Raw genomic sequence first — 20,110 nt, 5'->3', positions numbered from 1 at the left:
CTGCAGTGCTGCAAACAATGGAAGACACAGAAAACATGGCCAGCCAGGACACACAGCAGCAGCAGGGTGAAACACAGAGGAAAAGAAAGCAAAAGTTCTCTGAAGCTGAGCTGGAGGTCCTGATACAAGAAATTGTGATAAGCCATGAGCACCTATTGGGGAAGAAATCACTTCGAGTGCCTGAGACACGCAAGCGGCGTATATGGTCTGAAATCTAGCGCAAAGTGAACGCTGTTGGTGTCACACACAGGAGTGTGGAAGATTTAAGAAAGCGCTAGGAGAAGGTGGCTACCAGGTTGTAGCAGGCCAAGAAGACTGGTGGAGGGACCTCCACTGCCACTGACCCCACACCTCTAGAGGAACTGGTCGAGGGGACCCTGCTTCCAGAAAGTGTAATGGGCAGGCTGACCTTGACAGCTCCGACCCCCCCGGTACCAGGAGAAGGTAAGAAGCATGCCATCACACCCCTGATACCCCCCCCAACTACCCCCACACACCGAGCAGCGAAGAAGGGGCAGGACAAAACTAGAAGTCCAGTGCAGGTACACAAGCACACACAGCAATGCATTATGGGAGATGTATTCACATGCACATTACAGTGGTGCATTTAAACCCAGCCAGTCCCCAATAGCAAGTGCACAGCAGGAAAGGCAAATACAAGACACATGTAATCCCAAACAGTGATATTTAATACATGCCAAGTGCAAGTCAGAACAGTAAATAAATGTGTGCTTTTACATCCACAGCACCATCTGGAACACAGGCAACAGGCAGTGGAAGACAGAACAATTCCCTTAACACACAAGCAGCAGGGCAAGAGGAGAAAACAGAGGAGGAGGACATCCCAGTAAACCCTCCAAAGCGCCGCAGGAGGAATGTAGTTCCACCACTGCCCCCATTGGAGGACGAGGGCCAGGACACCGATGGTGATGTCCAACCTGTGCCAATACAGCCAGAGCCACAACACCGTGCACGTGCTGATCTGATACCAACAGTTCCAACCAGGCCCAGATCCCGTGCATCCAGCAGTGCTGCAGAGCCAGGAGATTACACAGTGTTCGGCGGACTGGAGATGCACATGTTGCAAGTACTGCGCCTACAGGCCAAAAACATTAAATTATTACAGAGGGAAGTCAGGGTAGTCTTAAGGGGCATGACGGGTGCCCTGGAGGCACTCTGTGTGGATCTTAAGGCTGACCGTGCTGCTAGGAGCAAGGGATGCAGCGCCTAGATCTGTACACACGTGCGGTGAACCGCCTCTCCTCTGCTACAAATGTGCTATCAAGGCGCATCATCTGTATGCAGCGTGAGGTGGCACACAACAGCCAGGACGATGCAAGGGCCCTGGTACAAGTCACATCTGCTGTTGATGAGCTGCGGGCAGCTCGCACTACTGGGCCAGGAGTCCTAACACCCACAGATGAGGACGCACAATCAGGAAGGAGCAGCATCACCCCCCCGTCCCCCATAGATAGGCGCCGTAGTGGGTGTACCAGTAGGCCAAGTGAGGAGGGCACTGTGCAAACCCAAACAGGGGCTTCGTCCCGACAGCGCCACATTTGAGGTGCACTAAATAGGGTGGGTGCAGCTACCCACATTACATGGACACTTGCTCCTGATGAAACAATTGCACTGTGACAGTTACATGTGCTGGATATTGGGAGATACATTGTCTGTCACTCAGGCAGTGTGCCGTCATTCATCCTGATGTTAAGAAATAAAACACAGTCTCACAAATAATATCTAGCATTGTGTCATATTTTCTTACCTAGAAATAGTTGCGTGTAATCTCATCTCGCCTCTGGCGCCCAGCAGCTGCACCAACTACACCGGCTGGCATGCGTCCTGGAGCTGGCCCCTCCTCATCTGATGAGTCTGATTCACTGAGCTCCACCAGTGTCCCTTTCCTGGTGGTGATGTTGTGCAGCATGACACATTCTACCACTATCTTGCAACAGGTCTGGGGGCTGTATTGTAGTGCCCCTCCACTCTTATGTAGGTATCTGAATCTGCTCTAGAGTATCCCGAAGGTCCGCTCAATGGTGCCTCTGGTTGCTATGTGGGCGCCGTTGGCTGGATTCAGGTAGGGAGTCAGCATGAACTCACGGACCGCATACGCACTGTCACCTGTGGGGTGGGAGGAATATGGTTAAACACTGTCCTGCACATGCTGTGTCCCATCTATGCATCCAATGACGTGGGGAAATTGGGCTATTTGATAGAACTCTTGCTTGGTCTGGTCTAGTGCCTGTGGGGTGCTTGGGAAGTGAATGTGGTGATACAGCCTCTGTACCATGGCATCAAGGAACGTGTTTAAAAAGTGCAACAATGCACTCTGTGGCACCCCTCCTGCTGAGGCCATCACCCCCTGGAACTCTACCTGATGCCAAGAGGTGCAGTGAGCACAGGAACTGGACGTATGTGGGGATGGAGTGTGTCCTGCGTGTGGGGTGTTCAAGAAAGGGTTTGAGTTCCTCAATTAAATCAAGGACGCTCTCTTCATACAGCCTGTAGTGTGTAAGGGTGTCCTCCTCAGTCCGCTAGAACAGGGTAATGCGCGCATGGAATATCCTCTCCTGGCGTCTCCTTCTCTGTGCAGCAGCTCTGAGTCGCAGCCTCCTGGCTATCACGTACAGCCCAGCCATTGTGTAAAAAGTCTGTTGCATTGTGGGACTCCTTAAATAGTTTACACCTGGTTACCACCTGCTCATACATGGTGTTAATGGCGATTCTCTAAATTGTGAATTCGCTATTTGCGATTTTTTTCATACAATAATTCTTAATTTGCGATATCCCGTTTGTGAGTTTTGCAAACTGAGAAAATCGCAAACTAAGAAATCGCTAGGGAATTTGCAGAATTCTGGTTCTTGCAACGTAAGGAATCGCTATATTTGCAATTTCTCATTTTGCGATGCGATTGTGCATCATACATAGGAAATAGCGAATTTTTAATCGCAAATGCTGTTTTTTGCAAATCCAGCCTTTGCGAATAAAAATTAGGCTGATACATATGGCCCTTAATTGTTTAGTAGTGTATACACCTTTTCCCCATGTACATTTCAGTAAGTTTTACCATCTGAAATGTATCCCGGAGATTTTACCAATAAATTCTGTGTACTCGGAATTATGACCCCTGCACAAAGAGTAGTTTGTAAAGGGGTTCGAATTTACTAGGGTACTTGTAATCAGGCCCTGAAAGTCCAATTAGGTACAAGAAGTAGACCTACATTCAACATTTATCAGGAATTCCACTTAATAGATCCTCATTAAGAGTGACTAAGTGGGGGATGCAGTAATCATCACACCTCATAAAATCCTATATTCCAAGAATTGGAAATTAGCAGGTGCAATAATTTTTGCGTGTTACAACTTTAGCCCTTTTTAAAGGTGGCATGACTGCACATATCACAATTTAGCAGGCCACTCATAAGGATGGCTTATATGTCGATTTCTAACTATCCCATACATATAACAAGAATAACCTAAAATAATCTATAGGAATAACAATCCCGAGTCTTTGGGAGTAAAGTAAGCATAATTGATGTAATAGTCTTTATGCCACAGTGCAACACTATCTCTCAGCATCATTAATTATGTTGGCCAGCATCCATGTATTGCTCTCAAGAACGTATTGTAAGAGTTGCAGCAAATACATGGGAGGTGTATTCATAAATGGGTTGTTCACAAGAAAGGATGAATGCACGCTGGACAGTGAGGAGTCTCAAGTTCAGCACGACATACAATGTCTGACATTGCCAAAAACGCACAGCACATGGGACGCCATCATCGAACCAATCCACCATCACGCACATACACAACCAGAATTGACCCATGTCTATACTGTGAAGACCTATTCTGGGCATACTGCAACTCTGCTTTAATGTTTCTGAGGACTTTAGCATTTACTCCGAAGCCGCGACACACAAGGAAAAAAGATGCAGGAAAGGGGGAAGTTGTTTTACCAGATTCCATTTTCCGAAGGCAAATAGGATTTTTGGAATGAATCAATTCACCTTTGCTACAACTAATATAGTTTCAAATTTTTTTATTTAAGAAGTTTGCTTGCAAATCGCTATAGTATCTTTAGGGGGGCTGTCATAAAAAATCAAACTGTGCTGCCTAGGGGATAAGAGAAAAGGCAGTACTTTTATGCTGTACATTGCCACTCCCCCTCAGCGAGAAGAAAACAAGCAGTTGCAAGGCCAATAGGTCTGACCTTAGCAAGCTAGTGCACTGGTTATTTTTTTCTATTTTTTATTGCAAGCCTGTGCCACAAGAATAACAAGCATTTACAATGCAACGGTTTCGCCTTTGTAAAAGTGCTAAATAGTGAAATGGTTCGGATACAGGACATAAAGAGAGTGTGCAGCCATCAACAGAAACAAGTCACATGTTAGAAGATAACACCTACAAAAAATTCACCTTGCGTAATGATTGATAGATGCCAGCACAGTGTGTTAAATAAAGCATCCTATTGTGTAACTAAACCCAACGCATTTGGTAAAAAGAAATATCCTTGAACCATACAATGGAAGGCAACCAAAACGTAAAACTAGCTGTGCTACTTAAAACATGAGGGTATGGGGATTCCCACCAATCAAATAAGTCTCACTCAGTTTAATCAATACATGGAAGCATATGTGAAATGGGAGTATAGGGCCTCCAAGCCTGTGGCAACATAAGCATGCCACATCCCACAACATCCGCCAATATCTGAATGTGAGGTCTAGGCCTGGAACAATAAATGTATGGGGGGCATTCAGACCAACAAATAGGTACAGGGGTGCTTCATTGCCTTTCTGATGAAGCCCATGGACCTGTACCAATGGCAGACCCAAATCAATTGAGAGTTGAGGGGACCTATGACAATACAAACTTTGCAGCACTTTAGTCCTGTACCAACTGCTGTGCGAGAGCATCCAGGTCCTGTCACTACATGCACTGCAACCCTTCCCTTCAAAGTTGTGCGAAAAGCACGGGCCCTGTCTAGACTGGGATAAGGGGTTTCAAATGGCCACAGACAATAGTATTAGGTACCACCTAAGGCCAGTGGTAAGGACTGCATGGGTGCTCCAGCTCACGAACCAATGATGGGTACCATTGGCCTGTTCCAACAGTGCACATAAGTACAATCTGTTCTGTGCCTGTTGAACAGTACACCCAGACCCAGGTCATTTAGGGATACTGAAGCCCCAGGACATGAGCCAAGTGACTCATGGGAAACGACCACCAGCCTACATATACGCTACCTATAAAACAAGCTGGTCTGCACACTGTGGAATTGAGAATACCCAGAACCTCAGCCAATGGGCTATCCCAAAACAAGCACTTCAAAGCACGTTCTAGTGAATATAAAGGAAGAACTGTATCTTTCTTAGCTAGCAGTATACTTACAGTAAGCGAGGTAGATTATAGTTTGGACCGTGCGCCTGTTTACGTAATATAGCACTTAGTTTCCAACCATAAGATTTCGTGCAATAACGCAGCGCATTCGGAGAGTCAGAGTCCTGATTCACTTCAATCTCATCAGTTTGATTAATGCATGTGAAAACACTAATCTTTGAAAACAAATTCTATGTAACGGCACCAGTAATGCTACTGCCAAAACTTCCAGTGTCTCCGTTTTTGTGCAGCAATTAGAACATATTGGGTGCACGAATGGCAACACTGCTCGGTTCTAAGAGCCAGCCGCTCAGCTACAAGAGGACCTGCCTGCAAAGGTCTGTCATACCACGTAACCCACCCACTTCAAGAGGACTCGCACATCCCACCAGTCTGTCACCCCCTCCTAACATAAATCCCGTAATCCATTCCCAAAGACCAGCCGCTCGCTCACCCAAGACTGGGCCCCGGCCCGCTTCATCTATTCCCAGGCAACACGGCTCGCTGACACACAAAGGAGGCACAGCAGAGCTGAGCCTGCTGCTGCAGCTGTTGTCTTTCTCAAACTCGCTCAAATCCATAATGCAGACACACAGTCAAACTCCCGCGCTCAGGACGGAGAAGGATGCAAGCACTGCGCACGCTCGAGGAAGTAGAACGCTCCTCCCCTCAGCTCGAATCTCTTTTTTTTTCTGTCATTGTGCACGGCGGACATTTTGGAACTGGAATGTTAGCGTACAACTTAATTGAAAAGGCGGGCATTGGCCAGCCCTCATATGTAGAATGTTCCCGTACGACGTCTGAAAAAAGAGCTAGAGTGCTAACGTATCTCGTAGAATATGCACGCGGTGATCGCCATTCTGCTGTACAGTCCAACTCTAAACGTCGACTTGCAATATAGTATGAATCCCACTCCTAAGTTTTAAGTTACCTAATCTTACATATAAAAGTAAGTTTCACCGTTCTCTTTAATATGTACTTTTTTAATATAACATTTTTATTGGAATTTAAACCTTTGTGACGTGAATAAAGCACTGTCCAGAAAAATAAACACAGTACAGTTTCATGTCCATGCTTTCTCTAAATACTTTCTTGGTTACAAGGCAAAAAACAAGAAACAACGGCACAAAAGGGGGGCAGAGGCTTACCTCATGGCCTCGGTAGACGCTGCTCGGAAAGCACAGCGTCCTGTAGGGATTCGGGGGCGTGCTCTCCCCTTCCCATTGGCTGGAAGGTAAAATTCCAGCCAATGGGAAGAGGGGAGGGCGGGACTTAAAAAAAGACCCAGAAACGCCCCCGAATCGCGTCAAGGCGGGCCCTGAACTGAGTGACGCTCCTCTCCTCCAATGGCTGGCCAGCATTTACGAGGCCAGCCAATGCAGGACAGGGGCGTCTTCAGGCGCCCATACTACAGACAAAAGATTTCGGCTCCGCCCACTGCTTACGCAGTGCGACGGTAGCCGAAACCTAAAAAACGAAATTTGAATAACATCCATGATGTGACTGTTTTACTAGTTATGTTTTTCAAATTAGGAGCATTTCAATTATTCCAGGCATTATTATTACTATTTATGAAAGAGACCAGAATAAATTATGACCCAATCAAGCACACAAATTGCAGCCAGCTACTAGGTTACAATATCACTTAGACACTTTCTAACAACAACTTTAACAAGCATTTGCATAGCCAATAGGTCTTGCCTTTGGGACCTTGTAAGTGTTTAGCCATGCAACACTTTATGTTGTTGCACCAAGGATATTGTGCTGGATAACTAAACACGTATAAGGTCCCAAAGGCGAGACCTATTGGCTATGCCAATGCTTGTCTATCATAGCATACAATTTTGACTTAATCCACTAAAAAGGGACAAATATTCTTGCCCCACATTACCACCTTGCAAATTTGTTTTCCGAATTAGATAGTTAAACGTGTTTGCACCAAACATTCCTTACTTAATGTGCTGGACTTGTAAAGCGCACAGCTGCCCGTAAGCGTCCCGGCGCTTGCTTAGGGAACCCGTCCTGGTATTCCCCTGTGAGAAACCCCGGCAGGGTGTCCACAGGGTGAAAGCCAGGCATCCCGCCGCGAGGGACCACTAAAAACATGTACTAACACCAGCCATCATGTTTCGTGACCCTGTTCTTAGCGTTTTTTGCTCTTTTGGACTTGGCTAACACTCTGCAAAAACCCTCTAAAGCGTTAATTTTCTTGTAAATTATCACTTAGAAAGAACGTGGGTCGGAGGAAAGGGTACAGAGAAAGGATCAAAGTATGAAAAAAACGGATAGGTTGCACGAAAAACATTCTCTAGAAAAACAGAGCATATCATTACAGGAATGCAGCTTTGCAAATTCCGGGCGAAGATTTACTTTTATCGGAGGAAAGTAATTTTGTTTGGCTTATGGTTCAGTGACTTTTTTCTTGCGCTTTTGATTACTGTCCTTTCACCAACCACCCTCTAGGAATGTTAGAAAAAATGCCGCCATTAGCTTCATGTAAACCATTGGAACATGGGAGGAAAGACATTTGGCTAATGTAACAACCCCTTGCAGCTTTCCATGTGGGATGAATGTTCACTGTCTGAAGTAAAACATGTGGGCATAAATCACAGCCAGCCGTGGCTGCCTTTATCTGCCTCCTCCGCCTATCTGCCTTTTTTCCCGATTACACACGCTACAAGACACATCTGTGGTACTTAGTTGTTTTCAGGGAGGGGAAATGAGCGTCTTCTTTCCTAGGGTCATGTTTCATAGCACTTAAGTAAGCAGGAAACCCGACTTAGTGCTGAATCAGTATGTTCAGAGAGACGTTATTTACAATGCCTGTGATATCCGTCCAATGTGCCAGCAGCCTGGTCCATAATTAAGTTCATTGTACAGCAGGCTTGAAAATGTCGCAGATGTTATAAAGCACAAATTGTCTCAAAATTCATACATAACAAATAGTTCCGAAATGTATAAATATATGAAATAATAATGCACAAATACAGCCAATATCATAAAATTTAAATACTAAGGGACTTATTTATAAATCCCCGTGTCACATTTATGCTGCTGTTGCGTCATTTTTTGTGACGCTGTGGCGGCATAAATAATGCGCCATGTTGCGCCATATTGATGAAGTGACGCATCTAGGCTGATGCGTCACTTCGTAAAACCCTGCGCTACATTATACCTGCGTAGGGTATAATGAATGCAGGGTAGGCGTTCCCCCGCATCAAAGCCTCGTAGAAGTTGAAATCTATAAGATTTAAGTGCACCACTTCTAGGACGCCATTGCTTCAAAGCCTTATGCCTGCCTCAGGTGGCGAAAGAGTGACGCAGACCCTTTCACATGGGGCTTGCCCCATGTGAAAGGACACATTGCTGGAGTTGCATCTGTTTTCAGACATACCAGCAATGTGTCACTTTTGCGCCAACAGTAGCTCCTTGCGACATGATGCGCCGTACTGTAAATACGGTGCATCTATGGTGTCGCAAGGAGGGCGCACTGAGAAGTGTGGCATCGCTGCTTTGTCGCAGCGATGAGACACTTCTCATAAATAAGACCCTAAATATAAAAAAGCAGGATCTAATGTAACATGATAGGCCTAATTTACAAATGCATTTTTGTTAGTAAAGATAAGTTTACAGCCAAAAATGGTTGGATTTACGCCTGTTAGGTATTCGTAAACTGATTACTCAGCAGGTGTAAATCCTATTACAAATGCTTAATTGTATGTCATGACTGCATGCGGTTATGTTGGTGTAAAACCAAGCAGTACATGGGTTTGGCTGTAGGCATGACAAGTGTTGACTTGCCTTGTGAGTTTGTCGATTCCCATAAACATTTAGCTGGGGGACTTTTGCAAACTGCTCTCTGGCCCTCTCCCTCCCAGGAAATGGTTGGAGATAGGTGCATGAAAATGACTGGAGCAAATCCATTTCCAGGAATGGAGAGAAATAGAACACATTCCCAACCCGGTGGGGATGAAAGGGAAGGGAGTTCTCCATGTTGAAGGTGACACGTGGATGAAAACAAAAGAAACACATATGGGCTGCGCATCAGCACTTGAAATTCCCAAAGCAGAATTGCTGTATTTTGAAAAGGCATGAAAATATTGACTGAAAAAGTCACACGACTTTTCCAGGAATATGCCTGGAAATATGTGACTGATGATGATGGTGAACAGAAAACAAGCGTCAACGTATGTGCAAGCAGAGTAACCCCCAGATTCATTTGGACATGTGTGTGTGTAACATACAACTTAGAAAAATGCACTAAAGTGCATTTTTCTAAGTTTTCGCTATTTACCACAAAGTCAGACTTTGCGGTAAATAGCGGCCCCAGATTGCGAATTCGCAATTTTTAAATGGTTCATGAATTGCATTTAAGGAATCTCTAATTGAGATTCCTTAAATGCAATTCTTTGCAAATTTGCGATTTCTACAAATGCGATTTTTGCATTTGGGACGATTAATCCCAAATGCAAAAATAGCGGTCGCAAAGGGCCAGATTCGCAGAATCTGGCACTTTGCAAACCGATTTACCTTTGATGAATCTGGCTGTAAGCCTCCAAACATACTTCCACATTTTGGTTTGTGAATCGAGCGGCCCATAACTTTTCAGGCAAAACATAGTCTCAGTTAAACGGGACAAATCGCATGAGGACCAATTCACTAAGCCGTTTGTGATTATAACATAAAATATAATAGTAGAGGGCAGGGGTTACAACGGATAGCTAGCTAAAATCCTGCTACTTGTACGAAATAATATCAACCACAACAGCATAATATTATGTGGGAGTACATTCCACACAAACTTCACAACTCCACACTGGCCTTTTCCACCCTGTAAATGATCAATGTATTATTCCATTCAGGAGCCGGAGTAAATCACTTTCCAAGGAGGGAAGGGAAATGTGGCGCCTTCATGCTTAATGCGTAATAGCTGCTCTAGCTCCCTTTCCAAATATACTGCGCAGGTGTGAGAATTGAAACTAGACATATATCTGCATTCATGAAGATATGTGTTTTGCGCTGGAAATATCCCAACAGTAACACATAGTTTTGCGAATCGCTATTTTGCGTTACCTAGCATAAAGGTGTGTGTGGGGGGGGGGTTCCCTTGCAACCACCAATGCTTTTTGACCCAACCCTTTCTACCAAAAATCTGATACATGGTTTTGAGTCAAAAATCAATGCCATTTGAAAGCATGCATTAAAAGAAGAACTGTTTAATTTCTCCTTTCTTTTCCTACTTTGAATGTGAGCTGCACTGTACAGCACACAAACAAAGTAGGAAAAGTTTTAAAAGTTGCCTAGGCTTAGTATTTTGTATAGGAAGGGAACCCTTCCAGTAGAAATCTAATGCTAGACTCACACACTTGCACACTCTTGCACTACGGCACAAAGCTGTGTGCATGGTGCAGGGCATCAACATTCTGTGCCAGTGCTGGGGAGAGGGGAGGAGAGTGCCATTTCTCTGTAGATCAGGCACTCTCCTGCTCGTTCCCTGTCACGCAACGCAGCACAGCATTTTTGGCTGCTGTGCTGAGTTGGGTGACAGTTTGATAAATCAGGCCCTCAGTTTATAATCCCATATACACATGGGGTGAAACACAGTGGGGCACATGCATCATTGTGTCGTTTTGCGATTCGTAATTTGCCAATTTTAAGGAATCGCAAGTTGTGAATCGCAAAACTGTATGCATCATTTTTTTGCGTTTTTTTGAGAATCAGTAAAAATCGCTATTTTTTGCGATTCGCAAGTTATTAGCGATTTTTCTGCGAATTCGCATTTTGCGAAATCGCAAAAAAATTGCAAAATTGCGAATTCGCAAAATCAGGCATTGGATTGAGGACACACCCAGGAATCCTACACACTGATTAAACACACCTGAAACCTAGTTTGAACTAGAGAGTGGCAGTTGGTCATTTCTACTTTGTTTGCTGCACCAGGGGGAGTGTTTTTGGAGTGCAGCAGAGGGACAAATGGAGCCAGAAAGTGCTAGTCAAGACCTTCATGCCAGAAAAAGAAAGATTAAGTTTAGTGAGCAGGAGTTAGAGATTTTAATAGAGGAGGTCACTCTGAGGCATTATCAGCTTTTTGGAAAGCAGTCATTGAAGGTTCCAGAAGCAATCAAAAGAAAACTTTGGCTGGCCATACAAGCAAAAGTAAATGCTGTGGGGGTTGCCCACCGAGATATCACCAACCTGCAAAATCGGTGGTATGACTTACGCTCTCGCACAAAAGAAAGGATTGCGACAAGGATCAAAAGTGCCAACAGAACTGGTGGAGGCACTCCCAGGGACAGACCAACTACCCCCCTGGAGGATTTGGTTGAGGGAACCCTTGTGACAGAAGCAGTCATTGGAGTGATTCAAATAGACACCTCTGAGCATGCTGGCACTTCACAAGGTAAGATTTTTGTCTGTAATATATTTTACATTGTAAGTACATGAGGTTGCAGGATGCAATTACACATTTTATTACTGCTCATGTTCAAACCCCTACAGAATTGTAAACTTTGCTTTGGCATATGGTGGTTTAAAAGGCATTTTCATGAAGGAAGCAGTGCATCATGGGACTTGTAGTTTTTCTAACATGATTAGTAAAATGTCTAAAAAAACATTTTTTTATTTAAAAAATAACGCATCACTAATGAGATAGTTCAAATGCATGCATTTAGCATGTTTAATACCAAACAAATGTGCATTGCAGTGCTATTTCAAACATGTTATTTCAATACATTTATATACTGAATGCACTTTATCCTTTATAGATGTTGATAAGGAAACAGAATTGGTTTTTTTTGAAGACACCAACATGGATTTACAGAACACATTTGATCAAAACTCTGATACATCTTCACCAACTGTGCACACATTGCAAGGTAGAAAGAGAGTGCGTCAGCTTCTGAATTCAGACACTGAAGAAGAACATAATGTCCTAGAACTTGAACAGCAAAATGCAGGAATCACTGGCACTTCAAATAAACAGTCAAGTCGTCGCAGAAAGCTTCAAAAGTTCTTCAGAAGAAGGCCAAGGTCTTCAAATCAAAGAAACTCCATAGAAGATAACGCCCATGCAAGTGATGTAGAATTAAAGTTATTGAAAGTGCAGCATCTGCAAGGGAAGGATATGCAAATTATGAAGGGCAAACTGAGTCATATCAGTGAAGACATCAGTGCAATGAGTAAAAGTTTGACTACATTAACAAAAGTGATTGAAGGTGCACATAAGGCTAATCAAATGGGGAAGGATCACTCGTCCTGCACAACCTTAGGTATGCAGGAAGAACGTGGGGTGTCCCAAGTAAAAGACCCTCATGCACGTGATGGGTATGATGGTATCTAAGCGGTATATCTTGATTTTCCGCTTTCTAATCACGTGTGTGCATAATCATCAGGTCGATCAGGTTATGCAGCCTCCACCAGGAGGTTCTCTCAGAGTATTAGAGTCATAAATAGTGGGGGGGTTTAAAATTGGTCGACATGTTTCAGCCTCATTGGCCTTGATTAGGACTTACGGGCATTCATCAGGACCGTTAGGTGAATGAAGTGAAAAGGATGTAGATAAAGTGCTCTTAAAAATAGTGATAAGAAATAGGGATTGTCAACCTGTTTCTCTGTATTGGAGGTCTCAGTGTACCTGTGGGAAAGTAAACATAATTGCTTCTCAACAAACAAGGGATGGGGTACACGGGGACACACACTGAGCAGAAGTCTGCTTGACAAGTCTATTCAATGATAGACTCCATAACAACTAAAAAATGGTAATACTTCATAGACCGGCAGGTACATATGGCAATGTCAACTCTCTCTTCAGCACTCCAAACTCATGCAGAGGGCTATAACATGCTTGGGGTTGGTGTTGCATACATGTATTAACAACATAAGGCGTCATGTGACAATTTTGACCGCATAGCAAATGCCTTGGAGACTATTTGTCATGGCATGGAAGGACAGAAGATTGCAAATTGCAATAGACACATGAGAACAATGATGAGCATGCACACATATGCCAGGGCTTTGAATAGAGTGACTACCAGCAATGCACGACTTATTAAACATACAATTTACATTCAGAAGGACATTAGACAATGTTGTGGGGAGCTTTGTGAAGGAATGATGTCTATGAAAAGTGCTGCTATTGAGATGCAACCTAAAGAAAACCTTAATAAATCTGTTGAAGGGGGTTTAAACATTGATTGTGATGGAAGCAGTGTCAAAAGTAAACCAAAAGAAGTGTCTGAACGCCGTAGCGCAAGATGCCAAGACATAAACACAAGAAATCCTATAATTTCAGAGAATGTGAAAACCAAAGCTTTAGGTTTGCACGGAAGGAAGAAATGATTACCTGTAATAATTTGTTAGTATGTTCATGATTTCTTAAAATGCTTAAAAGTGGACCTTGACTGATTAAGGTTTGCTAAAAGTTTTTTTTTTTTCAAATTACATGCAGTAATGTTTTTGAAGTACCAAGCTCTTCCTTTGATTTGAACAATAAATAAAAAAAAATGTAGAATAAAAAATGACATTAATCTCACCTTTTCTTAAAAATAATGTTGAGTAATTTCTGCCCTTTTTCTCCTCCCTTCTGCTGCGTCAGGTCCATGTAATCTTGCATGGGGTTGTTGAGGCTGGTTGTCATTATTTGGTAGCACATCCTCCATATCAAGTACAAGGCCTCTCCTAGTAGCTAGGTTGTGCAGGATAGCACATGTTGCAACTATTTTGCAGCAAACATCCGGACGATATTGCAATGCTCCACCAGTCTTATGCAGTATGCGGAACCTAGACTTTATAACACCAAAAGTCCTCTCTATGATACTGCGGGTTGAGATATGGGCATGGTTGTACTGCTGTTCTTTGTGGGTTGTTGGGTCAGGAAAGGTGTGAGTATGTATGACCTCACACCATATGCACTATCTGCTATGTTTTAAGGTAAAAGTTGGAAATGAGTACCAATTTAATGCCAAAGCATAATAGTAAAATACATTTCACATTGATTAATTACATTTACCTAGTAAATATCCATCTCCAAATTTTCCAGAAAGCAGGCGAGCATGGATGGCACTATGTTTAAAAATGTACGAGTCATGGGCACTCCCTGGGTAACTGGCAACTAAGTCAGTGATGATTCCTTTTGCATTGCAGATTGCTTGAATATTTACAGAATGGTAATTTTTCCTGTTTCTAAAAATATACTCATTTGCAGAAGGGGGACAAATGGGAACATGTGTTCCATCAACACATCCTATTACATGTGGGAAATGTGCCATGTTGTAAAAGTCTAATTTTGTCTGAAGCAACTCCTGCTGAGTGGTAGGAAACTTTATGTGGTGGTTTATCCTATGGAGCATTGCATTGAGAAAGTCATTAAAAAATCTAGACAATGCACTCTGTGAACTCCCCCCGCCCCCCCCCCCCCGGCAACAGCAATGACACCTTGAAAGGAGCCAGAGGCTAGAAGATGAAGACAACAAGAAGATGAACACAACATAACACCTGTACATGGGTGGGTGTGGCTTGAGTCCTACGCGTTTGCCTATGCAATATGGGTTCTAATTCTGCTATCAGCTCTAAAATTGAGTCTGCATTAAGCCTATACTTATCATATATGTCTGCCTGTATCTGCCCAAGCAAAGTGATGCACAATCTAAATATTCTTTCATTAAGTATTCTTCTCCTCCTTCCTGCTGCTCTCAAACGCCGCCTACGTGCCAGCACAATGACTGCTGCCATCCTGGAAGAGTTCCTGAGGGACTGTGGAACCCCTTTTATAGTTGCCCAATCATTTGCACATGTTTTGAAAGAAAACAAAAATACCACCTGCTCACACTTCTTCTAGTTTTAGGAATTCTTAATTGCGATTTCTATGAAAATCGCAAATAGCGAATTTTCATGCATCCAGTTTTTGCAATTTTTTTTAAGGATTCTTTAAAATTGCGATTTTTAAAAAACTCGCAAAGCCGTTTGCGAATAAATAAGGAATCGCAAAGCCAATTGCGATTCCTATTTTGGAAAAAAAATGATGCATTCCAAAATCAGAAATTGCATTCACAAACGGGCAATTTTAGCGATTCGCACTGTTTGCGAATGCAATTTCTGATGATGCATGTGCCCCAGAAACCCTGAAGCACATGTGACCATTCCCAGTACATTTGCCCAAGTCTTTTTCAGAAACTTAGATACATCAAATGCCACACGCAATCTTGCAATACCCTTTAAGACAATCGTTGTTTTTATTAAGGGACAAAAGAATCCCCATAATTATAAGTACAACTCGATATCTATATGAACAATTCTTGAAATGCTTTTAGATACACATAATATGTAAAAACAAGTTCTCGTTATTACTGCTTATTTTAAATCATTTTAGTTCATGAGAGCATATAAAGAATCAAAATGCCCTTGTTTCATTATACATAATGTATATATTAGCTTGTTTCTGTAATGGCGGCTTTAATGAACAGAAGTATTAGTCTCTAATTGTACAATCAGCATTTATGTTCAGTAGTGGGTTCTCTATTTATTTACACATAGTCGTTTACAATACAGATCTGTCCGTAACCAATATATCTGACATATTTGCTTATTATGCGGGGTGTATTTTGTTTAAGAGTCAACTAGGTGCAGATAGATTGGTGAAGCCGTTAACGTGGCAATAACTGTGTATATAGGGTCGTGAACTTGGAGTAGGGTTGGATCGGTCACACTGGTTTGAGTACATGTATAACTGTTTTTGTGCCTCCGAAGGCGCCCCTTAGCAGTACCATTGTCATAAGGCTATGGATGGAGCGCAGGTGCATTGGGATGGTATCGTTTAGCTGCTGGCACATGATAGGTTGCGAAAGTTTTTCTATGGGTGCGGGTCGCGTGCGCAGTGTTGGTTGTGTAGGCCAGATGCCTTCAGGCACTGGGTTAGGAGGTCTGTGGATTGTTGCAGTGTTGCCAAGATCACATCCCAATTTTCAACTATAGGTGTTTTCCTGAAACCCGCCAGTTCTTCTCGCCTGATTGCTATGCCCTCTGCGCTGGCCCACGCAAAGGTGGAACACCTCCAAGCCTGTGCCTGTGGGGGATCCGATGCCTTCCATCTTTTCATAATGAGCCGTTTGGCAGTGATTGTACCCAGATCTAGGAACCGGGAGGTGACCTTAGTGTTGCGTGTCCTACGAAAGACGTGTAGTAGATATGTTTGCCACTCAAAGGGTAACTCTCTCTCCGTACAAGCATGAAGTGCATCAGCCACTCCCCTCCAGTAGGTGCTAAGATTGGGGCAGCACCAGAGCATGTGCACTAGGTCTGCATCAAGGGCTGCGCATCAGGGATAGGCACAGTCAGCTCGATGGAAATATCTGTTAATATGAGCTGGTGTTAAGTACGCACGTTGTGTAATAAAGTATTGTATTTGTCTGAGTCTCATATTTCGTGGAATACGAGTTGGGCTGGCCAGTATCTGTGACCAGGTTTTATCTGAGAGTTGGCATCCTAAGTCATGTTCCCACTTGTGTCTGAGGGGGTCTAGGCTAATTGCTGCGTGGTGACGCAGCGAAGCGGCAAACCAACGTATCAGGTGCCTGGCTCCTCCCATAACATGCAGATATTGGATGGTGAGGTGTATTTGCGGTTCAGTGCCTAGATCTCCCCATTTCTCTGTAAGGGTGGCCACCAGTGAGCAATGTAGGAGGAATTGTCCGGCGGGAAGCTCTTCGTTTGCTGCTAGAGTCGCATAAGGAGGTACACAGTCAAAATATCGAGTTGGTTATGTCGACTAGCACTAATATCGAGTTTAAAAAATCGAAGGTAAGAAATATCGATGTTGGAAATATCGTAGTACTAAATATCGTTTTTTGTGTAATGAAAATAATATCAAGTCAAGTAATGTCGAGATAAGAAATATCGATGTATCAAATATCGAAAAGTCTAAATATCGACATGTAAAAAAAGTGTTGTTTGTAAAAAAAAAATTACAATAATAATTGTGTAAATTTTTAGCCATAATAGTTTATAGTAATAATAAATAGTTTTATAATGTATTATATATTTTTAGGAGCGGGATGTTGGGTTTGTAGGGGATATGGGTGGGGAGTGTTTTAAAAAGATATATTTATATTGTAAAAATTTGAAGAAAAAAATATAAATATGATTTTGAAATTAGAAATTTAAAATTAATGTAAAAGTTTAGGAGCGGGATGTAGGGTTTATAGGGGATAAGGGTGGGGAGTGTTTTAAAAATATATATAGAGATTTTTATATTTTTTCAAACAATTAAGTAGAAATTAGAAATAAAAATTTGAAATTAGAAATTATTTCGAAATTTGAAATGAGATAAATAGAAATTTGAAATAAAAATTTAAAATTAGAAATTATTTCGAAATTTGAAAATAGATAATAAATTGAAATTGTACATTAATTATAATTTTTAGTAGCGGGATGTAGGGTTTATAGGGGATAAGGGTGGGAAGTATTTTAAAAAAATATATATATATTTTTTTATATTTTTTTAAATTTAATTGAAATTTGAAATAAAAATTCTAAAATAGAAATTTTTTCGAAATTTGAATTTAGATAAAAAAATAAAAATTTACATATTTTTTTATTTTTAGTAGCGGGATGTAGGGTTTATAGGGGATAAGGGTGGGGAGTGTTTAAAAAAGATATATTGAGAAATTTATATTTTTTTACAATTTTATATAGAAATTTGAAATACAAATTTTAAATTCGAAATAATTTTTAAAAAGAAATTAGAGAATATATTGACATTTTACAATAAATAAAATTTTTACTAGTGGGATCTACGGTTTATAGGGGATAAGGTTGGGGAGTGTTTCTAAAATATATATAGAGTATTTTATATTTTTTATAGAAATTAAATTGAAATTTGATTTTAAAAATAAAAAATGTAAAATATTTAGGAATTTGAAATTCAATAATAAATAGAAATTTTACATTAAATAACATTTTTAGTAGAGGGATGTAGGGTTTATAGGGGATAAGGTTGGGGAGTGTTTCAAAAATATTAAATGTAGATTGGAGTTGGAATAGTAAATTAAATAGGTTCAGTGTCCAGCACCTACCCTAATTAAATGTAGATTGGAGTTGGAATACTAAATTAAATAGGTTCAGTGTCCAGCACCTACCCTAATTAAATGTAGATTGGAGTTGGAATAGTAAATTAAATAGGTTCAGTGTCCAGCACCTACTCTAATTAAATGTAGATTGGAGTTGGAATAGTAAATTAAATAGGTTCAGTGTCTAGCACCTACCCTAATTCAAACTAGATTGGAGTTGGAATAGTAAATTAAATAGGTTCAGTGTCCAGCACCTACCCTAATTCAATGTAGATTGGAGTTGGAATAGTAAATTTAATAGGTTCAGTTTCCATAACCTACCCTAATTAAATGTAGATTGGAGTTTGAATAGTAAATTTAATAGGTTCAGTGTCCAGTACCTACCCTAATTAAATGTAGATTGGAGTTGGAATAGTAAATTAAATAGGTTCAGTGTCCAGCACCTATCCTAATTCAATGTAGATTGGAGTTGGAATAGTAAATTTAATAGGTTCAGTGTCCAGAACCTACCCTAATTAAATGTAGATTGGAGTTGGAATAGTAAATTAAATAGGTTCATTGTCCAGCACCTACCCTAATTAAATGTAGATTGGAGTTGGAATAGTAAATTAAATAGGTTCATTGTCCAACACCTACTCTAATTAAATGTAGATTGGAGTTGGAATAGTAAATTTAATAAGTTCACTGTGCAGCACCTACCCTAATTAAATGTAGATTGGAATTAGAATAGTAAATTAAATAGGTTCAGAGGTTCAGTGTCCAGCACCTACCCTAATTAAATATAGATTGGAGTTGGTATAGTAAATTAAATAGGTTCAGTGTCCAGACCCTACCCTAATTAAATGTAGATTGGAGTTGGAATAGTAAATTAAGTAGGTTCAGTGTCCAGCACCTACCCTAATTAAATGTAGATTGGAGTTGGAATAGTAAATTAAATAGGTTCAGTGTCCAGCACCTACCCTAATTAAATGTAGATTGCAGTTGGAATAGTAAATTAAAAAGGTTCAGTGTCCAGCACCTACCCTAATTAAATGTAGATTGGAGTTGGAATAGTAAATTAAATAGGTTCAGTGTCCAGCACCTACTGTAATTAAATGTAGATTGGAGTTGGAATAGTAAATTAAATAGGTTCAGTGTCCAGAACCTACCCTAATTCAATGTAGATTGGAGTTGGAATAGTAAATTAAATAGGTTCAGTGTCCAGCACCTACCCTAATTCAATGTAGATTGGAGTTGGAATAGTAAATTAAATAGGTTCAGTCTCCAGCACCTACCCTAATTAAATGTAGATTGGAGTTGGAATAGTAAATTAAATAGGTTCAGTGTCCAGCATCTACCCTAATTAAATGTAGATTGGAGTTGGAATAGTAAATTAAATAGGTTTAGTGTCCAGCACCTACTCTAATTAAATGTAGATTGGAGTTGGAATAGTAAATTAAATAGGTTCAGTGTCCAGCACCTACCCTAATTAAATGTAGATTGGAGTTGGAATAGTAAATTAAATAGGTTCAGTGTCCAGTACCTACTGTAATTAAATGTAGATTGGAGTTGGAATAGTAAATTAAATAGGTTCAGTGTCCAGAAGCTACCCTAATTAAATGTAGATTGGAGTTGGAATAGTAAATAAATAGGTTCAGTGTCCAGCACCTACCCTAATTAAATGTAGA

Source organism: Lissotriton helveticus, chromosome 2_1 (assembly GCF_964261635.1).
Source record: "Lissotriton helveticus chromosome 2_1, aLisHel1.1, whole genome shotgun sequence".
NCBI classification, from domain to species: domain Eukaryota; kingdom Metazoa; phylum Chordata; class Amphibia; order Caudata; family Salamandridae; genus Lissotriton; species Lissotriton helveticus.
The sequence above is the reverse complement of the archived record's forward strand: the minus strand, read 5'-3'. Positions refer to the sequence as shown.